This window comes from Diadema antillarum, unplaced genomic scaffold (assembly GCF_040938485.1).
Source record: "Diadema antillarum isolate AM-2024a unplaced genomic scaffold, OU_Dant_1.0 seq00000619_RagTag, whole genome shotgun sequence".
NCBI lineage: Eukaryota > Metazoa > Echinodermata > Echinoidea > Diadematoida > Diadematidae > Diadema > Diadema antillarum.
In genome coordinates, this window is record NW_027271542.1 from 1,112,108 (window position 1) to 1,118,335 (window position 6,228).

General features: G+C 35.7%; 1 pseudogene; it reads left to right on the forward strand.

Moving 5' to 3' along the window:
- The first annotated feature begins 1,236 nt into the window (after positions 1–1,236).
- Positions 1,237–2,160, forward strand: LOC139736031 (uncharacterized; annotated as a pseudogene).
- Positions 2,161–6,228: the final 4,068 nt, after the last annotated feature.

Consider the following 6,228-nt stretch of genomic DNA (forward strand, 5'->3'; position numbering starts at 1 on the left):
TGGTTCCTAGCTTCAATATAATGAAGAAAACTCATTTTCACCAAATATTGAGATACAAGGTTTTGTCATCCCACCAATGATATATATATAATATATTATTTAAGAGAGAGAGAGAGAGAGAGAGAGAGAGAGAGATTTCAATAGTCGGGGTTAATAGGAGGATAAAATGAATATGGACATCGAAATTAGTTCAATTTTGTGCAGTCATGTAATAATGTAGCACACGAGCAAATGAGCATGACAGATTGAATATGTGTAATATATATATATATATATATATATATATATATATATATATAAAACGAAGAATAAACCGGTTATGCAATATTTCGCCAATATAGAGTTTATTGAGCAACTCAAATTTTTGGTGGCTTCCATCCACCTTCTTCAGGAGTCTCGACGCGGAATGTCAATGTCAAAACATAAATTGAACATGAAGAGCGCGCACTCATATACACAGAATTGGTTGCTATGAGAGTGCGTACCCTTTACAATGATGTTGCCATGTAGACGCAATGTAGTCAAGGCACCCCACGCATAAGGAGGAGGACAATGACATGCTTATTACGTAACAATGGTGTTCAATTACTTTGTATTAATACAAGTTATGATATCGACATACTATGTACTAATCAACGTACAATAGGTTACAAAAATAAGTTAAAGAGCGCTCCAGCAATTACATTGTTTCATGTTGTGATATCGACACATGTAATCAAAATTACAAAAATAGGTTAAATAGCGCTCAAACAATTAAATGACTCAGAATACAATAATCATCGGTAGGAAGAAGTCGATATAATAATTCCTGTTAAGAAACAGTTGAAATAATCAATTACAAAAGTCACATTTCAGTGTGTTACTGAAATCTAAACAGATTTGAACATACAAGTGTGAAATTGATTGTATCATACAGATGAGTTTTAAGATGACAGTGTGAATCCATCATTAGAAAATAATACAATGTAAGAGTAAATTGATTATTAAGATGGAGACATGAAATCATAATGTTCGCTTTGATTCATCATAATCTAAGACATGTCAGACAGAATAACCCACTAATTTCTCTAAACACGGGGGGGGGGGGGGGGGGGGGCGCTCTTCAGGCATTGTCGAGCATAATGTGACTTTCTCATCTCTTGCTTTGAAGCAAAATTTCACCGTGTGGTATAGTGATTAATTCCCCGGGATTTTCGCGATGGACTTTTAATGTGGTAAGGACTATTTTGTTCAACAATGGACCCTCCAAAAGTAACTCATCAGTTGGAAAACACTCCAAACAAATCGTCCCCTTCCGCTAAGAAGCCGAAGATGTCTAACTGTAGTCCCACCGCTTGCAGTAGCCGTATGGAAAGAAACGACGTAGCTGAAACCCCAGGTCAGTACGATAGCAACATGGCCGCGCCCTTGCACGGAGCCGAACCCACCGGCAATACACGACTGTCTCTAGACTTATCTTCAGAAGCACCCCCAGTGTGGTTTGTCACATTTTTCAAAGATTTCGAATCAAGATTTGACTCACGCATTGAAGCTCTGCTAGACAAAAAGCTCAAAGACATCTCACTGAAAGTATCTGATCATGAGGAATAGATGAATAACATTGAGTTTGAAGTGGGCGCCCTGAAAGATTCAGTCAAACAGTTGGAGAAGGAGAAAGAGATCCTCGTAAATAAGCTTGATGACCTTGAGAATAGGGGACGAAGAAAGAATCTCGTACTCTTTGGTATTGCAGAATCTTCAAACCCAACAACTGAAGATTGTATGAAAACGGTCACTCAATTTCTGCAATACGCTGATGTTCCAGAAGCAGATCTCTCAAAGATAGAAAGATGCCACCGAACGCCCACACATCAGCCTGCAGGCAAAGATGGGACTCATTCCAAGCAACCAAGAAGAATCCATGTTGCGTTTTCGACATTTGTAACCAAGGAACGGGTCAGGAAAGCATGTATCAAGAAGCTTAAGCAGACCAGCTCCATGTACCATGATCTCAAGGTCTTTTTGGCAGAGGACTTGTCGCAAAGGGTTCTCCAGTTACGCAGGAAGAAACAGGAAAAATTCAAGCGCCTGAAAGACGAAGGCAAGAGGCCGTTTTTCGCTTATCCTGATAAGATTCGATACAGAGATCAAACCTCCGGGAAAGTCGTTTCAGTGGACTAATTCCAGGCACTACTACGGCAGTTTAAGATTTCAAGAAATCTTTCACAACATCAGCTAATGAGAGAAAGAAATTATTAAATAAAAACATTGAACTTTTTTTTAGATAATGGAGTATACTTCGAGGACTTATCTAGTTTATTACCATACAGCTGAAAGCTGTACCGGTATTGCTGAAAGAAAAGGTGTATAAAGTAAAAACTAAATATATTGACAAGTGGAGTGAACAAATGCCTTCTCCGAAATATCTCTCATTGTAGCTATATGTACATCGTATTTACACGCAACCATTGCCTTCATTTCATTTCATTTCATTTATTTATTTCAACACGGCACATGATTCAGCCAGACGGCTGTTCTTCCTCATGTCCGTGCATCATGAGGTAAAAATGACATACTTTTTTTTTTTCAAAACATATACACATGTACATGAAACATATATACAAAATACAATTAGATGAAACAAATCAGAACAAAATTAGAAAAAAATATTTACATTAAAAAAAATGAATATATGCTTGGTTTACTTGAAAAAAAAAGAGATGGGGAATGGGTACAATATCACTGTGGTGTCAGATACAAATTCAAACTCCGTCTATAACCGCTAAAAATTGTTTGCTGTTTTACGCATGTTGGCAATGTATTCCATAATTTTGGACCTTGATAACTAAAACTCCTTTGCCTAAAGCAGGTTTTGATATATGGTAACTTGAATATCAGCGTTGTATTCCTTAAATCATAATCAAAAATTTTCAACTCAAACATTTCACTTATATATTCAGGGGTTAAATTATAAGCGACTTTATACATTGTGCACAACATATGTTTATGCCTTAAACCATAAGTAGCTGTAAGTGTATTTGAATGTAATACAAAATTTGGGGTTCATTATTATTTATTTTATTATAATGTTTATTACCAAGTTAGTAATTTAAACTTCATCATGGCGAGTGATGTGGTTAAAAGGAAAAAAGTAAGAAAAATGTTTGAATCTTGGAGATTCATGATGTTTAGTTATGACTTTGTTATGGTCCAGTCACCTTTTATATCTCTGGATTTCCTATGATGCTCGCTTTAATGATGTTCCGTTTCATTCTGAGAAGGGGATGTATACATATTTAATAGATATGTGTGGTTTCTTTTTATATATTACTCAGCTCTCCCTCTTCCCCCCCCCCGGGGGGGGGGGGGGTTCATTACAGTAGCTCATTGCGGAGAGTTGGGGGTCATCTGTTTTTAGGTGGTACTATTATACAGATGACGTGCCTTAGAGGGTTGTTTTTTTATGTTGATCTAATTCTTCAGTTTGCTGCTGTAGCATTGTAACATTGCATTGCATGTATGGTAATGTGCCTTTTTGTTTTGGCTCTGTAGAAACTGCTTATTGTGTGTTAAAAGAAGCATACAATAGTATTTATAGCCACACAGTGTTCTTTTGCTCAAAGTTGCTCTTGTTGCTGTTTGCACTTCCAGACCAGGGCTGAGGTTGATTTGAAGCCACTGGTCACCTATCTTGGTGCAATTGCACCCCGCTGTTGTTTTCGCTCAATCTAACTTTTTTATATACTGACTTTTTATCTGATCATGTTTAAATTCAAAGCAGCAATCAGTGTTTTTTGTTCGTTTCTTTTTATGTTTGTACATGTAATGATATTTGATACTTTATATCAAGCAGCTCTATTCCTATATTTTGTTTCAACTACATGTATGTTATCTCCAGGCTACACCATGTTCTACATTGCAAATGCTTCTAGTGTTTGGTTTATGCAACTAGTGATATTATATCATGATTATCCATGGCATTAAAATTAAGTACATTTAATTGTCGAGGTATTCAAGATTTTGTAAAAAGAAGAAAGATTTGTCATTACTTAAGATCAATTGACAGTGATGTCATTTTTCTTCAAGAGACACATTCCTCTGTTGAAGATGAAAAATTTTGGAAACAGCAATGGGGGGAACATGCATGGTTTTCGAGTCATACTTCCAATAGTCGTGGTGTTGCTATTTTGATTCGCAATCATGTTTCACCGGTAACTCATTCTTCATATTCTGATCCAAATGGGAGATTTTTGATTAATAATGTCACTATTAATGGGTTATCTCTCTTACTTGTTAATATATATGGACCTAACAATGATGACTCTGATTTTTTTCCTTGAAGTTTTTTGCTAAAGTTGAACAATTTAATTATACATCATTGATATGTGCTGGTGACTTTAATGCTGTGTTGGGCCCTCAAGATTACCGAGGAGCTAAACAAAGACATTCAAACACAAAAGTTAGTGAAATTATTCAAACTTTGATAGTAGAATACAATTTGTGTGACATTTGGAGACATTTTCATCCAAATTTAAAACAATATACCAGGCATCAAATAAACCCAAAGGTCCTATCCCGATTAGATTTTATTCTTGTTTCAGACAACTTTGTTAATAACTGTTTGCAATCAAAAATCATCCCAGGGATTCAATCAGATCACTCTGTGGTTACTTTGAATTTTAAGGATGATCAACCAAAGAAAGGACCTGGTTTTTGGAAACTTAATTGTAATTATTTACATAATGATGATGAATTTGTAAAACTGATTAATAGAATTATAGATAATAAAGATAATCAATGTAATTGTAACACTCTAATGTTTTTATGTTGATCGTGGTAAGCGTGGACTTGTAGTCGAGTGTCACTGGAGTATTATATTTTAGTTGTATCACGACGATGACAATAATGCGAAGTCACCACTTGTAACACTTGTATAACTAAGTGTTACTTTAAACGTATAACCGTTCAGTAGACTTTACGATGGCACAATGATAATGATGACGAAGAGACGCGAAGGAAAGTACAGTTCAGCCGGAATGTATATTTTATTTGTAGTAATACAGGAACGCTTGGTGAGGTACAATCTCAATATATGAACACTTGGCACTCCCTGGTATGCTCCCAATCGGGGCTGGAGTGTATAGCTGATATCCCTCTGCCGGGTGGCAAGAGGCCTGGCCGAACCAGTGTAAGTTTGGCTGAACAAGAACTAAGAGTATGGTTTTACAGGGACATTTATACTAAAACTTGTGAATACATTATTATTAACACTTTGCATAAAATGAAAGGGGAGATTATTATTTACTAATACATATGCTGAATATTTCTAAGAAGGGCAATCCAAATTTGGGAAGGGGAAAGTTCTTATACCATATTTGGTCATGAGATTTTATGAATGAACTCACTACTCTGTTGTAGTGGTCGTAGTGGTCGTCAGCACAGTGGAATGTGCTGGTCAAGTGTTTAGGCAGAAATCTAAAACAAAGGGGCACTTAGATGTGGGTGGAATGGGTCAGTGGGGACTGACCACTTTCCAAATAAACCAGTGCGTCCTGCGTCATAATGTGCTGCAAGGACATTTACAGTGGGGAAGTGAGGAGTGGGGAGATGGACACAATTTTGGGTCTTACATTCGTCCGGCATTTCAAAAAGAAACGTCCTCGTTTCATATAAAATATTTAAACAAACATTAATCTTAAATATTGCAAGGGAATGTACAAATTGTAATCTCAAAAGCGTATACTCGAACACACATAGATGTGATTAACTTAACAAAAGTAATCAAAATTGGCAAACTGAGTGAAAGTGTTGATTAAAATGATTGACTGACTGATACTGGAAACATAATTAAACATAAAAACATGATACAAGTACAAATCATAATAATCTACTCAAATGATTACAGCTATGAAACAAAATGACATAAAAACACAAGATAAACATAAGATATCAATGTAATTCCAATTCATGTAAAGTTATCGTAGTAGCTGTCGGCTGTGTAACATTATGATCACATTATGATCATACCATAAGGACTTAACCTGTTGTATGAAAAACTTTGAAATCGATGAATTCAGCTTTCACCTAATCAGGAAATGCTAGTTAAAACAAAATTAACCATCACATAAAATCAGCAGGCATCAAGAGACATAACAACATATACTCAAAATAAATTTCTAATAAGATAAACATATCCTATAACTAGGCATCATCATTAGAATTACATCATTGTTATTGTAGTACCGTTGT